General features: G+C 42.5%; 1 long non-coding RNA gene across 1 annotated transcript; it reads right to left on the bottom strand.

Annotated features, from left to right (window-relative positions):
• Positions 1–7,725: 7,725 nt before the first annotated feature.
• Positions 7,726–15,798, bottom strand: LOC129557780 (uncharacterized). Its single transcript, XR_016037249.1, has 5 exons — positions 15,561–15,798; positions 14,337–14,551; positions 12,856–13,084; positions 9,692–9,737; positions 7,726–8,574 (listed from the first exon to the last, which is right to left on the bottom strand). It is a non-coding gene; the product is annotated as an uncharacterized LOC129557780 (long non-coding RNA).
• Between the last annotated feature and the right edge of the window lie 214 nt (positions 15,799–16,012).

Genomic DNA, 16,012 nt, shown 5'->3' with positions numbered 1-16,012 from the left:
TTTTTTCTAATAATAACCCTATTGAATTTTGAGGCAGCGGCCCATGAACTCCGGTGGGCAAGGCTTACATGCCCATTTCTGGAGTTAATACTGTATAGGAGGAGGAACAGAGGTCCAATCCTGCGCTGCCTGAGGTAGCTCTGTGGAGGTCTCTAACTCTAGGTTTGCCATCATCTCTGGGTGATTTTTCTGGAGTGCCCCATAGCATTGTTTTGGGGCCTGGGGCTGGCCCCTCACCCAGTTTCCCGACATAGGCTCCAGAGTTTTTCCATTGATATCAGTTTTAGACCTGCAATCTCTAGCCCAATGTCGTCCTTTTTTACGTCTCAGGCAAATTTTGGGACCTTCATTTTGCTTGTCAAGTATCCCCTTTTGTTGTTGGGGGCATTGTATGGCTCGATGTCCCATCTTACCACAAGAAAAACAACTCCCGGGGGGCCCATTAATTCTATTTTTGATTCTTCCTTTTGCAGGTTGTTGGTATAATATTTCTTTTACAGTCTTTCCCTGCAAAGCAGCTGCAATGGTTAAGCCTTGCATATAAGATGGCCCAATATCGGCACAAATTCGAATGTAGTCGGCTATTCCCCCTTTTTTCTGGTAAGGCCTCAAAGCCGCTTGACAAGCAGAATTAGCATTTTTATAGGCCAACTGTGGAGTTATTACCATACCGGCTTTTTCATCTCTTATGACTTGTGAGACTGATTTTAGCAGTCGAGCCACGAAATCTTGATAGGGTTTATCGGGGCCCTGCCTTATTTTTGAGAAATCTTTTGATTTTTTATTAGATGTGGGCAGTTTTTTGGCTATTAACGCTGCTTTATTAATCTGGGGATATGCCTCAGGGGGGTAATTTAATTGTTGATTAGTGACCCTATATACCCCTTTTCTCATAAGCATTTTAAAGCTTATCTGTAACCTATTTTTTTTTTTTTGCCAAAATCCCACATTGTTTTCCAGATTTTGACTTCCATAAGAGATAATCTCCTCCTGTGAGACAGGCTCAAGATTCTTGTTTCCAATCATTGGGCGGCAAGTATTGGCTATTTAAAGCTTCAATGATGGACACTGTAAAAGGGGCAGTTGGCCCATACTGAGCACAGGCTTGTTTTAATTTCTTTATCTGTTTAAATGGTAGAGGCTCATAATATCTCTTCTGTTGAGCGTCCTCAAGGACAGGGAATAAAATAGGAAAACCTTTTAACGTCTCTCCATGCTGTCTCGCCTGCTGAACGGTGAGCTGTAAAGGGGAGAGAGTCTGGGTAATAGGGGCCGGATTTTTGTTAGTGGGAACCAAAAAAGGAGCTTCTGGTTCCTTAATTAAACCCATTGATGGTGGATCTAATCCTGCTGTGACTGAAGGAGGCTGCGGGGGCGCAGGATCAGAGAGGAACGTAGGTTGGGGGGGATAATTAAACCTAGGGTATCAAGAGGTTTAGTTATAATGGTAAGCAATTTTTTAATCCCTGAGAAAGGGGATGTATTTATGGTTTTTTCAGCTGTGAATACTTCCCATGGGTTTTCTTTCAGAGTGATGGGCCGCAGCTTCTTTTAAATCTGCCTGATTGGCAGATTTTGACTCCGAGTCGGAGCCAGAAAGGGATGGAGCAAGAGGTTTTTAGGGTGTATCATTAATATGCTCCAAGGGGGGGCAGTGGGCAAAGTTGTAGGCCTGTTGATAATGGCCTTTAATGTGGCCTCTAGTTTTTTACTCTCATGTTTAGGATTTAAGCAATCTCGAATTAAGGTCCACAGAGAGTAAGCATCCAAAGGTACCTTATCAGCTCCATGTAAAGAATAATATTGCTGAATTTGTTCCCCCACCTTTTTTCAGGTCTCAATATTAACAGTACCAACTTCTGCGAACCAGGGGCAAACTTTTTCCACAAATGATAGAAACTTTTCTAACTTGTTTTTAGCGACAGTTATCCCTCTAACTTTTAGCATGGTTTTAAGCATAGCTACAAAAAGTTGTCTACTATTACCTTGACCCATAGTTTATACTCTCGACTGAAACCCTCTCCGCCCTTTACAAAAAATTTTAACTTTAGGTCTTTTTATTTTATCTTCTGGGATCCCTCGTAATCACGGTTCGGGCGGCTGCGACTATGTAGTCCGATCAAGTCCCTGTTCGGGCGCCACCTACCGGTGCCAGCCGGCAAAGAGAACAGGTCCGGACCGCAACGACGTAGAAGCCTGAGAAAAGAATTAAGGAGTAAAGAATGGGGTCCAGAGGGCTGAATGCTTGTGAGGCAAATCAGCGACTTTATTGAAAAGGGCCAGGGTTTTTATACAAAGTGAGACAGGGAACAGGGTACATAAAAATACCAAGTCATTTACCAGGTTAGTTATTGCATCTATAGAAGATTACAAAGGCTTGTTTGCTTTCTAAGACAAGCTTGGCATTTAGACTAATGCTCACGAGATAAGAAAAACTAGTGCGCAGGCTATAAAGATTAGGGAGTACATTCTTAATCTATTTTAAGAGATAAGGAAAACATCCCTACATAAATCTGGGGGAAAAAACAAGAAACCTAGCCAAGGGTTATTTGCTGTGTTTTTCTCAAGGAAGAACAAATAAGGCCTGGTAAACGTTTTATGACTCTCTTAAGGGGTGGCGGGACAGGGAACAGCACTTACAAGGCATTCCCAGGGCCAACATTTGGGGCCTTGTTCAGGCCGGCTCCCCGCAGGCTGTCAGTGACTGCAGCAAGGGAAGTAACACAGCCCCTTCAGAGGCTGATGGGAACCAGGAAGGGTTTGACTTTACTCTTTCCCCTTTTAGTGTAAAACAAGCCTGAATTCTAACTCAGCCACGATGGTTCTTGGGGACATGAGTCCACCATTTTACCTTGATCTACCAGCTTTCCAAACAAAGTTGCTATTGCTTGCCCCAACAACTCATCTCCTGATTTATCGGCCTATCCTGCAGGAAGCAGTGCGGCTGGGTAACACAATGACCCTACCTATGTCTAAGGCCTTCAGGTGAGCATCAGCTCACTGGCTGGTGCTGCTGTATGGATCACAGTTTGCCAGAGATCTCTTCCTTGCAGACGAGACAAAGCCTGTGCCAGCTGTAAATTAGCATAGCTCCCTGGACTCAGGTGTGTGCGCTGTTGAGGAGGGCAAAAACTTTACCCTTCTAGATTCATCTGGTGAATTAAGAATCAACTTAACATGAGACAGATTAACAGGAAGAAAAGCAAACAAAAGGTTAACAACATATATACTTCTGTACATATGGGTGAGTCCCAGAAAACCTGAGTAACCCATCAGAATGGTTGAAACCCTCACCTTCAATGCCATCTTCAGTTAGAGACAAAGGAGGATGTTGTGGGTAGTGGTTTGGGAATTCAAAGTGGAGGAAGGTGATTCACACGGAGATGGAAAAGCAAGTGTTTGGAGCTCTCTGGAAAGATCTGCAGTTCCCCTGACCACCGCTGGCTCGCATCCTTTTCTCGATACTCTGGTAGCTCTCTTCCTGGGCCAGCCCCTTTATCTAAACTATTCAACAGTTAGGGAGGTAGTCAAAAGAAAGACTTTGAGGCTTTTGCTTCTTAAAAATACTCTGACTAGAGTCATCCTCTTGAAAAGGAGACACATTTTGGGGTGACAAATTTTGCTTCATTACAATGCCCTGGATGCGTTAGAAAAAGTTAATACGGAACCCCAAGGAGGAAGTCACCTGCTTCCTAAAATAGTCCTGAAAGTTTTGAGGGACTTGCTTAGATGCCTGAATCTGAGACTTGGGGGACTTTAGCTGAGACCAATTTCTTTTGCTAGGTAAGGGTCTTGCTGATAAAATGTTGCCTCAGTTCAGTTCAGTTGCTCAGTCGTGTCCGACTCTTTGCGACCCCATGAATCACAGCACGCCAGGCCTCCCTGTCCATCACCAACTCCCGGAGTTCACGCAAACTCATGTCCATCGAGTCGGTGATGCCATCCAGCCATCTCATTCTCTGTCGTCCCCATCTCCTCCCACCCCAAATCCTTTCTAACATCAGACTCTTTGCCGAAGACAAGCCAAAAGGATTTGGTGCCCATCAACTTCAAGTTTCCTTGGACTGGTTACAGTGGCTGAATTGCAGCCTAAAACTCTTCTCGGAACAAGGGGGGAAATTGTGGGGAAATAAACTTCCCTGGGATTTCTCAGAGGCTCTTTGTCTCTCACATCTCCAGCCACTCATCTCATTAATTGCTCCAACCTGAAAGGATTCATACTCTCATCTCCCCAAGGAGACTAAATATTATAGTTTAGGGTAGGTCCCCCGAAGGCGCTCCGTCTCATTAAGAATTTATATTTCAAGGAGGGATGAGGCCAAGATCTAGCTCCTTGAGAGTATTTGTTACCAGCAAAGTCTATGAACAGTTACCAGGTTTAAAAAAAAAAAAGGAAAGAAAAAAACCAACTTAGGAATAAAAATATTAACCTCCTTTCCCTTGTGCTTAGTCAGGTTTCTCTTGCTCACAGGGTGATACCTGCAGAGGCCTTGCTCCCAGCCCTTCAAAGACCGCAGTTCCTGGTGTGAACCTGCTTGGCCGACGCTCCTGCTTGGGGGAGAGGGGCCATGTGCATAGACGCTGCACTGGACATCTTAATGCAAGATGGCAACGAGCCCTGTGAGCCTCCTTACCTAGAGCAGCTGCGCCTGTCTCTGCTCCCAGAGCACTCCGACTCCACCCCCGCCCTGCCGAGGAAAGCCCTGTGGAGCAGCCCCGCCCGAGGCCTATTGGAGAGCATGGGCTGTACAGCAGAGCTCCCACCTTTCAGTTCCTTTGCTTCTCAACACAACTCATTCCATTGGCAGAGCGACACTGGGCAGAAGGACCCTTTTGGGGTGGGTAACAGCTTTACTTACATATCAAAGGCCGAGTAACGAGGAGGAGATCCTACCCAGGAGAGGAAAAGGCCCTGCAGAAGCATCAGGGACAAGGTTTCCTGCCGTCCTGCACCTGCTGGTGTGGAACAACTGACCTGCTCTCAACACACGGCCCCAGGTGCAGTCCTGGGCGAGGGGGCAACATCTGTATGTTTACTGTGAGATATTTAATAAGCACTGTGTCTCTGATCGCAATAACCTGTCCGTGCCTTCAGGATAAAAGGAATGAATACTGAAAGTCCAGCCAAAAGAGTGTCTCAAAGAGGTGAGTGACAGTGAACGCCAAGAGGAAGGAGAAATTCAGACAAACAAGGACTGGAAAGGTGTGGGTTTGATTCAGCGACGTGGAAGTCATCAGTGACTTGGGAGCCGTTCTGAGGGAAAGAAAGGGAAGACAGTCTAGAGTTGCTAGAGATACAGGCAAACCTTTCAAGAAGTTTGTCGTGGGACCTAAGATTTTCTGGAACAAGTGAGAGGGGAAGAGCAGGGTGAGAAATTTATAGAAAGGAGATTTGAAATCATCATGAGAAGATACAAAGTAACGACATAAAGCAGCAGGAGCACGGGGCAGTGCAGCACCAAGTCGCCTGGAGAGAGTGAGGGGGAAGGATCAGCAGTCTCACATGAAACTGGAGTTCTGCCAAGTCAGACACTGAGGGGACAGAAGGAAAAGGGGATCAGGATTAAGTGAGCATTGGTAACTTGTCAGCTCTTGGAATTGTGGAGGAAAACACTTCCTCCACCCTCTTAGGTTCAGTGTTCGGGAATCTGCAAATTAAATTGTTAAAAGCAGATAACCATGAGAAAAAACACTTAATAGCTTTCTAGCAGTCATGTACACATGTAACATTTGGACCATAAGGCTGAGCACCGAAGAATTCATGCTTTCAAACTGGGGTGCTGGAGAAGACTCTTTGAGAGTCCCTTGAACAGCAAGGAGAACGAAACATTCAATCTTAAACCAACCCTGAATATTTTCATTGGAAGGACTGATGCTGAAGCTCCTATTCTTTGGCCACCTGATGTAAAGAGCCGACTTGTTGGAAGAGACTCTGATGCTGGGAAAGATTGAGGGCCGGAGGAAAAGTGGGCGACAAAGAATGAGACGGTTCGATGACATCTTCGACTCAGTGGACATGAATATGAGCAAACTCTGGGACATGGTGACAGACAGGGAATCCTGGCGTGTTGCAGTCCACGCGGTCACAAAGAGTTGGACACAACTGATCGACTGGACAATAACAACAACACGCAAAGCTTCACACAGAAATGTGACTTGAAGGGGAGTCTACAACTGGGAGTTGCTATACTACTCAATAAAAGACAGGGAGTAAGAGGTAAAGGCATCTTCTGGATAACAGGTGATGTGGGGGAGGAGGGGCACTTATGGGAGAACAAATAACATTTCGGAAAGATAAATGGTACTTTAGGAGGATATATGGGAGATAGGGGAGTTTTTTGAAAATGTTTGTCTGGCGCTTGGAATTTTTCTCTAATTTTAAGACTGTTTCCAAACTGAAACAAAAATAGATAGGTTGATAGGTAAAGAAAAGGTGAAAAGTCTTCGGCAAATCTTATTTATCTGTGAGGAACTTTTCTCTAATTTTAAGACTCTTTCCAAAAGTACATCAAAAGTCAATTAACACTGACTCAAATGCATTCCTTTTTAGGGCTGAATAATACACAACTTCTTTATCCATTCATCTGTTGATGGCCATTTAGGTTGCTTCCATGCCGTAGCTATTGTAAATGCTAGGAAATACATAGAACGAAAAGAATGAAAGAAATCCATAGACATTTCAGATTTTTTTAAAGCTATGGACATAACTGCAGTGAACACTGGGGTACATGTGTTTTTTTTTGGAATTTGCTGTATGATGCAGAGAACCCAAAGCCGGTGGTTTGTGACAAACTAGAGGGTGGAGAAAGCAATGGCAAGCCACTCCAGTACTATTGCCTAGAAAATCCCATGGATGGAGGAACCTGGTTGGCTGTAGTCCGTGGGGTTGCTAAGGGTCAGACACGACTGAGCAACTTCACTTTCACTTTTCACTTTCACACATTGGAGAAGGAAATGGCAACCCACTCCAGTGTTCTTGCCTGGAGAATCCCAGGGACGGGGGAGCCCAGTTGGCTTCCGTCTATGGGGTCACACAGAGTCGGACACGACTGAAGTGACTTAGCAGCAGAGGGCTGGAATCCGGAGGGAGGTGGGAGGGTGGTTCAGGAAGGAGGGTTCATATGTATATCTATGGCTGATTCAGGCTGATGTATGGCAGAAACAATCACAATACTGTAAAGTAATTATCCTCTGATTAAAAATAAAAATTAGGAAAAGTTAATCCATTTAAAAGGCAAAAACTCAGGCAAATCTTATTTCCCCATGAGGAAAGATCTATGAATCAGTGTTTAAAGGTACATATAGTAAGTTTTATGCCACTATTAACAGTTATACCTCAAAACATTGACAGTAGACATAACAGCAGTAGCTAAATCTTTAGGTCTATCAGTTCAGTTCAGTTCAGTTCAGTCGCTCAGTCATGTCCGACTCTTTGCGACCCCATGAATCACAGCACGCCAGGCCTTCTTGTCCATCACCAAATCCCGGGGTTCACTCAAACCCACCTCCATCGAGTCAGTGATGCCATCCAGCCATCTCATTCTCTGTCGTCCCCTTCTCCTCCTGCCCCCAATCCCTCCCAGCATCAGAGTCTTTTCCAGTGAGTCAACTCTTCACATGAAAACGGAAAATACAAAAAAGCTATCAATCAACACCACTAGATAGTAATGACAAGTTTGGTTTTTTGGGTGCTGTTTAAACAGCTGGAATTATTAGGGCTCACTTTGTGTTTGTAAAGGGCGTCTCTGGTGGCTCTTATGGTAAACAATCCAACTGTAATTCAGGTGACTCCAGTTGATCCCCGGGTCGGGAAGATCCCCTGGAGAAGGGAATGGCTCCCCAATCCATTATTCTTGCCTAGAGAATTCCAGGGACATAGGATCCTGGTGGGTTACAGTCCATGGCTCGCAAAGGGTCGGACACGACTGAGTGACTAACACCTTCACTTTGAACATGGAAAACTCAACAGTGCTGATGTTTCTGCTTAAAAGTAAGTTAGATGCAGAGAAACATGGCTTAAAATGCCATCTAAATTTTCATGATACACACATAATACAAAAAGAGTTTCTTTTAATACAGATTTTCTCATCATGTTTAACGGGAAACAACTAAAATCTCATGAAAACAGTCCAGTAGGGAAATTTTTACTATTGAGTTTTCAAATCATATATTTTTTTCTTCAAAATCTGTATATATTATTTGATGTTTTCACAGGTAGGTCCTGATACAGATTTGATCCAGTTCAGTTCAGTTCAGTCGCTCAGTCGTGTCCGACTCTCCGCGACCCCATAAATCACAGCACGCCAGGCCTCCCTGTCCATCACCAACTCCCGGAGTTCACTCAAACTCATGTCCACAGAGTCGGTGATGCCATCCAGCCATCTCATTCTCTGTCGTCCTCTTCTCCTCCCGCTCCCAACCTTTCCCAGCATCACAGTCTTTTCCAGTGAGTCAGCTCATCGCATGAGGTGGCCAAAGTATTGCAGTTTCAGCTTTAGCATCAGTCCAGATTTGATCCACCTCTAGCTAATAGAGAGGAAAATCTAGAGAATTCATATTCACATTCAGCAGCACCTGGAAAGAGACAGAAGTATACTGTTTATCTAAAATTCTTGAGTTAACAAAGTGTTAGCTAAAACAAAACAAAAAACACCTGAGACCTTTCCTAGTGTTCTGAAGAATGAAACATATCTATACATGACATGACACAAAACACAAGAGGGCTGCATTATCTACCCACGGTTGAACATGTGGCTGAGCATCCGAGCTGCTGGCTTTCTCACTCTTCACTCATTTACTCAGTAACTATGCGCAAAGGTGCTGTGACAAGCACTGGAAGTACACGATGAAGGTGACCCAGTGCACCCTGAAAACGATACGCTATCAAGTGGAAAAATAGATGAACAGGCAATTTCCATACACAGTCATAAATACTAAGACATACAAAAGATGGCACAAGGAACACTAGAAGGGACAGCCAGTTTTTGTCAATCCTGCCAGCTTTTTGGTGGAGGTGCTGTGGAAGTAGGTACCGGAAGGACAGGAGAAAGCACAGGAGATGGAGGGGAGAAGCAATACAAAGACCGGCAGTAAGGAAGCGCACGTGTGGGATCCTACACAGTCTGGCTGCTTAGATGCAGAGCTAAGAGGCAGAGGATGGTGGTAAGGAGATAAGGCCGCCTACTTTGGCAGGACCCAAACTGATGTGGGTGTTTGTTTTTCCTGAGGGCAAAAGATAAACTAGTGAGAAAGTGAATGACAGGGAAATTTTAAAGTCACTCACCAAGTGACAGCTACACAAACGTGATTGCTTGAGTCTGGGTTTCCTAGCCTTAACCACTACCAGACACGAGACGTTGATGAACTCCACGTTTTCTGAGAATAGTGTCAGGGTGCAGGCTGACAGTTCCACAGGGATGGCAGAAGTAGAGGAAGGACACAGCCAGAAATGAAAAGAAATACACAGACCTTTCCAGATTTTTTTAAAGCTCTGGAACATAATAAATAAATAAGGAATAAGGATATTTTTCACTATGATTGCTCATGTTTTCACATTTTTCATGAGCTATGTATAAGGAAAAATATATAACATAGCATTTGTTATACAAGCAATGAAAAGAGATGCCACTTACTCTTTACAGTATTTCAGAAATCAATGTCTAAATTTAATTTATATGTTTTAGCAACTTACCTTCTTCTAGTTCTCTAATAATACTCTCCATCAACTTCCGCGGCGTCTGAAATAAGTCAAATATTATTTACGCTTAAGTTAAACAAGAGATGTTATCAGAGAAATGATACACAACTTAATACATGTGACATTTAAATAATACTTTTAGAGACTAGACCTAACTTGAAGATTACGTAGCAGAAAATGATCACATAAATAGAAGAAAATGAATTCCTACTTACTCTGCTTTTAGATACCAGAGAACATATATATGGAATGCTATTTAGATTAATTTGATAAAAGTACAATAAATGTCAGTCTATCGAGTACACATCATTTCAGAGGTTACGGAAATACCCATAATCCTAAGAATGACTCACAAGATCACTAAATTCTCTTCTAACAGCTCTTGCCCTAAATATGTTCTTCCGAGACCTTTATTTCAATTTCTAGGTGAGCGTCGTGTTGAAATGGAGGAAGTAGTTTGAAGTTGAATGTTAACAAGGAGAACACATCTGCAATTTTCTGTAAACTTTTCCATTTAACGAAAACACAGACAGGTTAGAAGATTATACACAAGCAAACCATGTACCAGCAAGATTTAATTCTGAACACGTTTAGTGAGAAGAATTCTCTCACAAGTGCTAGTTTCTGAACTATGTCCCACAGAGGGAGAAGGTCCCACAGGGGTCACTGCAGCGCTTAGGAACAGAAGTCACAGCTGCATGTGCTCTGAACGCTCCTTATCTAAAGGGCTCTATACTTGTCTCCGTTTTATATAATATGGTTCCACACAACAGTTTTTGTTGTTTTAAAGAAAGGTTGTCTATTCTGAAAAAAAAAAAAATTTTTTTAAGGTATGAGAGTCATTGATTTAGTCAAAGTTCCGAACTCTACAAAAGTAGTAACAAAGCCAATGGCCTTCTTACTGAGTCCAGAGTCCTATGCCAACTACTTCCTCATATTAAGAAAAACACACATAAATTCTAACTAAAATATAGAGAAAATGAATATGTAAAACCTTATTATATAGTTCAATAATGCTTGTGGCATGACATGACATAGTAGCTTTCTAACTAAATTATATGTTTTAAAGGCATGAACAAGAATAAATTTTTATCGAACTCCTATTTGTAGCAGTCGATATAGTTAATTTATACAGCATAACAGTTTTTTAAACACAGGGCAGGGAACTTGAAGGAGAAAATCTTTAGTTGAATCAAGCAGGCCCAAACTGAAGACATTCATCCATAAAAGGATGTTCATCTCCTCCAGATCAAAAAAAAAAACAAAAACCTGGCTTATTAAAATTTGTCAACAAATGAATTTTCCACATTTTGCATTATTTAGGACAAAATGTAAAACCCAAAACAGATCTCTCTTTACTGTCTAATATACTTCTATCCAAGCTGTCATCATTAGTTAGTATATACAAAAATGTATGAGCATAATCTCAACTATAATCTAAATCCAGTCAGAAACTGCAGTTGAACTTCATTCCCTCAGCCTGGAGTTTCAAGAGGATGACTTATACTCCTACCCTCCTCATGAGAAGAGAGGAGATTTACTTAATGGGTGAGTTTGGGAGAAGGAACGAAGAAGTGCTTGCATGGTTCCCAATCTCCTCTTTGAAAAGACGTATGTGCCCACAGCACCGAGAACTTGGGTCTGCAGTAGGCAGCCTGCCCCAGGGACGGGGATCACGCATTTGCTTCCTCCTCTTAGGCCTGCGTGGGGAGGTGTCTGACTTGGGATGAAGTGTTTGGAGGCCCTCTGTGACTGCACAGCTAAAGCATGTCCTCCAGGTTCACGGCTCTCAAGAACTAAGACCCAACATAGCCGAAGTGCTGTCAAAGAAACCTCAGGTTGCTCTTCTATGATGGCAACAAGCCAAAAGAGAAAACAGGTTGAGATTGCATTTAACAAGGGCTCCTTTTCTCTGGATGTGAGAGTTGGACTATAAAGAAAGCTGAGCGCCAAAGAATTGATACTTTTGAACTGTGGTGTTGGAGAAAACTCTTGAGAGTCCCTTGGACTGCACAGAGATCTAACCAGTCCATCCGAAAGAAAATCAGTCCTGAATATTCACTGGAAGGACTGATGCTGAAGCTGAAACTCCAAAACTTTGGCCACCTGATGTGAAGAACCGATGCATTGCAAAAGACCCTGATGCTGGGAAAGATTGAAGACGGGAGGAGAGAGAATGGGGCGACAGAGGATGAGATGGTTGGAAGGCCTCACCGACTTGATGGACGTGAGTCTGGGTAAGCACCGGGAGTTGGTGATGGACAGGGAAGCCTGGCGTGCTGCAGTCCATGGGGTCGCAAAAGTCAGACACGACTGAGCGACTGAACTGAACTGAACTTTTCTCTGCATCACCAACATCATGAAAACACCATCCAAACCATAAACCCATGTGCTCTGACTGGATATTTTAATCACAATGATTACACGATGAAAACTAGTTCCAATTTAAAGACTCCCCGTCATTACTATCTTAGTCATCATTCATCCAGGTGATGTCAAGACAGAGACAAAAGTGAGCTCCATTTACAAGTTTTAAATATTTGATTTAAGTACGAACTTAGAAACATTCTACAACTGCTCACCAAGATATGTTTTAGACATTTAAATCAAAATTCTGTCAGTAAAATAGCAATTAAAGATGTAAGAAAATGACAAAAAATGATAACCTAAAACTAGAAATTAATCTTTTGATTTAGTATTACAAGTTTGTTTAATTCATAAGAAGGATTTATCTAGGATTCCTTCAAGTAAAAAATCACCCATATGGCCTAGTGTTTAGATTCCAGTCATTCACTTAGGCTTAAGGGCAAAAAAACTGTGGTGGGTGCAGCAGAGGTCGGAAATGATTATGAACCACTGCCAAAGTGAAATCAATTAGAAAGTAAGTCAAACATCTGGAAGTATACTTTTGGTTACTTGGCAATAAGATTTCATTTCTATAGTAGAATTTAAATCCAGATTTTCAAGAAAGTTAAGAAGTTAATAAGTATCTCTCAAAAATGAGAAATCTAGGAGAAAACACAATCAAAATATTTAATAATTACGGTTTTTACTTAGTGTGCATAAGTCAAATAAACAACTCAGTAGTTCAAATTAAAACCAAGAATCATTCATATAAGAAATCTAAAACCCAAGGAAAAGAAAATAATAGAACTAACCTCGAGCAAGTGAGTCACCATGCTGTGATTTGAAGGGAGTGGAACTGAGCTGGAAAACTCTACGTTTGCTCTTGGACAAAGATTTGAATTGAACATTACGGTATTCCTGAAGTTTCCACTGCAAGGCGGCTCCAGGACTGGCCTCCTGCTAAGAGTGCTGAGTACAGATCTGTTCTGCTGTTTCTCCACCTCACGTTTGGTGCTCATCTCTGCCAGCCTCTCAAGAGTCCTGCGGAAGATGGAAAACGCCGGTTTCATTCATGCTTCCCTAAATGATTTGCATTTGTTAAGTTGCCAAATAGTAAATGGAATGTCCCATTAAACTGTTTGAACCCTGAAAGCACAGAGCAGATCTCTTGTAAACAATGATAGCTGTATCCTTGTTCTAAAGAAGCACACATGCGTCTGGGGCTCCTTACGTAACAAGCCACGGTTGGGAGAGGAGAGAAAGGGCGTCAGAGAGAAAGGGAGGTGGCCTCACAGTGACACCTGCTGCCTCTGGGACACACCTGCCTCCAGGAAACAGTTCAGGGCTGAAGAGACACGCCATCCCACAAAGTCACCTTCAAGTGTTTCCTGGCACCACCCTGTACATACGTTTCACTCATGACCTCGGAGACATTAAGCATTTGGCTCTGAGGAATCACCTAGAGCCACAATCTCGAGGGGAGGACGAGAAAATCAGTGGGTGACAAAAGGGCTAAAACACCCCAGGAACAATGGAAAGTATCCCCCGCTTTTCCAAAGTTCATTTTATGTTGCTTCACGTCTACGAAGGGCCTATATCGGCCCCTGTATTTCATAATCAAAAAAAAAAAATCTGAAGAGAATTTTTGGTTTCATTTCAAAAAGCAAAATCTCTAAACAGCGTTCAGTATATGTCTTTACAGTGAGAGGCATCGCGCTCCCCAAGCAGGGAGACCGGCCCCACCGAGCTCCTTCCCTGGGAGCCACACCCCACATCCCATCATCAAGTCTCCACAGCCCTGAACCCTGTCTGAGCACCTGTGCTTTCCATGTGTACACTTATTTTAGGCATCGACTAGCACCACGTGTCCTTGGATACCTGCTTCTTTGCTGTATGCTGTTTTCACTTAATGAAAGGCCTCCTAGGAGTGCTCTGCTTTGGCAGGGAAACCTGGACTCAGCACTGCAGGTTGAATCTGCCCTTTCCAGCCTCCACACCCCCCCTCCGTCAGGTCACCATGTTAGTCTCAGACACTTTATCAATCACCCTGCCTTTCACCCCCGTGTAAATATTCCCCTAGTTCACAAGCATGCTTTTACTTACATGGATAAGTAAGGAAAACTTACAAGGATATAGTATTATTACTCATTTTTCTTAGGGTGCCCTCTAGCAGTGACTATCGCGTTAGCTTTCACTTCCTACTAATCTCAGGAAACAAGCTGTATCAAAATTAGGCTTCAGAGACAAATTAATGGACTAAATTTATTTTCTGTGATTCTGGGTTTTGACTTACTTGTCTAGTTTACTTTCCAATCCCTTTCTAACTTTTAGTTCCTCTAGGTAGAGTTTCTTGTATTTTTCCAACTCCGCTTTATCAGAATCTTGAGAAGTTTTCATCTTGGAGAGTTCCGATTCCAAGTCTTTAATTCTGAGTTCCATGGGACTTCTTACAGAAGCAATATGCTCCTCTTGGAACTGCTGTAAGTTTTCTTGAGATGCTGCTGGTATCTAAGTCAAATTTTAAAAGATACATTTTTTTAATGATTATAACCTGAATAATTTTGACTCAGTAATTCAGAGAGCGATTTTATTTTTTTAATTTACTTAATTGGAGGCTAATTACTTTATATTATTGTATTGGTTTTGCATACATTGACATGAATCTGCCCCGGGTGTACGTGTGTTCCCCATCTTGAACCCCCCCTCCCCATCCCATCCTTTTGGGTCATCCCAGTACACCAGCCCTGAGCATCCTGTATCGTGCATCGAACCTGGACTGGCTATTCGTTTCACATATGATAACATACATGTTTCAATGCCAGTCTCCCAAAGCATCCCACCCTCGCCCTCTCCCACAGAGTCCAAAAGACTGTTCCATACATCTGTGTCTCTTTTGCTGTCAGAGAGCGATTTTAAATGTGAAAATAAGAAAAGCGGAACATTAAAATAATCATCAATGTGACATGAATTAAATCTGAATTATAAAATTAATGTGGAATCAATGTTACAGTAGTACTTAAGGAACCGGATAATTCAAAGACTAAGAGGATGAAGTGAAAATTTAGAAACTGAACAAGACAACTTAAGAATAATTCAAGAGGATGGTGCCAGTCCTAAACCACATTTTCTTTTCCTCCTCATAGTCTTGTTTTATACCAACCAACTGGTCTTATAAGTAAAAGGATTCTAAGTGAGAAGCATTCTGAGATCAACTGTGATGGAAACTGAAAATTTTACAAGGAGAAACAAGTGCCCCCTTCCTTCCAGAAATCTATAAAACACACTGCTCTAAGGGAAGTAGAGGAACGACATAACCTGTATACACCCAAAATGTAATTTACAGTGAAGTGAATTCAAGTACATGACAGGTCAGCAAATTAAGCTGCAAAAATAGGTTGGCTTCTTTTAATTTCTCTACGAGATCCTGTCTTGCTGTTTCTTCAATCTCCCGTCTATACTGCTCAACTTGAGTGTGTTCTATCATATTCAGTTCTATATGAGTTTTGAGTCTCACTACCTCTTGCTCCAACTTCCTGTTCTCTTTCTCTCGTTTCTCACATTTCCTTTGCCTTCCTTTCATTGACAATAACTCCTGTTGAAGAATTTGATTTTTTGCATCCAGGTGCAGACATTGTGAACATGCAGTTTCCAGCTCTGTTGGAAGGTGATCAATCTGCAAGAATAAAACAATACCATTTGTTTTCAAGATTTTGGATCATTTTCACTATCATTATTTGAAAAGGGAACCCTCTTACACTGTTGGTGGGAATGCAAACTAGTACAGCCACTATGGAGAACAGTGTGGAGATTCCTTAAAAAACTGGAAATGCTGCCATATGACCCAGCAATCCCACTGCTGGGCATACACACCGAGTAAACAGAAGTGAAAGAGATACATGTACCCCAACGTTCATCGCAGCACTGTTTATAATAGCCAAGACAAGGAAGCAACCTAGATGTCCATCAGCA

Source organism: Moschus berezovskii, chromosome 1 (genome assembly GCF_049115385.1).
Source record: "Moschus berezovskii isolate FMDL1 chromosome 1, NW_MosBer_1.0, whole genome shotgun sequence".
NCBI lineage: Eukaryota > Metazoa > Chordata > Mammalia > Artiodactyla > Moschidae > Moschus > Moschus berezovskii.
Note: the sequence above shows the minus strand (reverse complement) of the source record. Positions and strands in the feature narration are given on the sequence as shown.